We start from the raw sequence: 511 nt of genomic DNA on the forward strand, positions 1-511 counted from the left end.
TGGGTGGGAGGGCAAATGGAATTTTACAAGGCTGCTGCAAAGCAGAATGCCCACATAGTGGCCATGACTGCAAAGTGACAATATTGCCTACTGTAAAACTAAATGAAACATTTTGCTTTTTTTTCTTTATAATTAGTTCTTTATTATCAAGACTTGATCTGATAAGTTAAACTAATTTTTACCCACCTTTGAATACTGGAATATGTTAGAAAATAGACTTTAATATATTTCACTGTACAATTTGTTTTACAAGGATCTTACCACAGGATTCTCCAGCTGATGGAATCCAGATGTTAGAGAACGTGTAAATTAAATGGTATTTCATTTAAACGGCAGTGCATTTTAGCTATCTTCTGTTGATTTTAGCACCTTTTAAAAGTCACTTCACCCAAACCTTGAGGGCTCTGAATTTTCCTGTTGGATTTTTCACTTATTTTATATTATGCAGAATGCAACAGGAGAAATGGAAACACCCCAAGGTGAGTAGAAAAACCCCAAACACTCACTTCTT

The sequence above is a fragment of the Nanorana parkeri genome, unplaced genomic scaffold (assembly GCF_000935625.1).
Source record: "Nanorana parkeri isolate BGI_ZX_2015 unplaced genomic scaffold, ASM93562v1 scaffold239, whole genome shotgun sequence".
Taxonomy (NCBI): Eukaryota; Metazoa; Chordata; class Amphibia; order Anura; family Dicroglossidae; genus Nanorana; species Nanorana parkeri.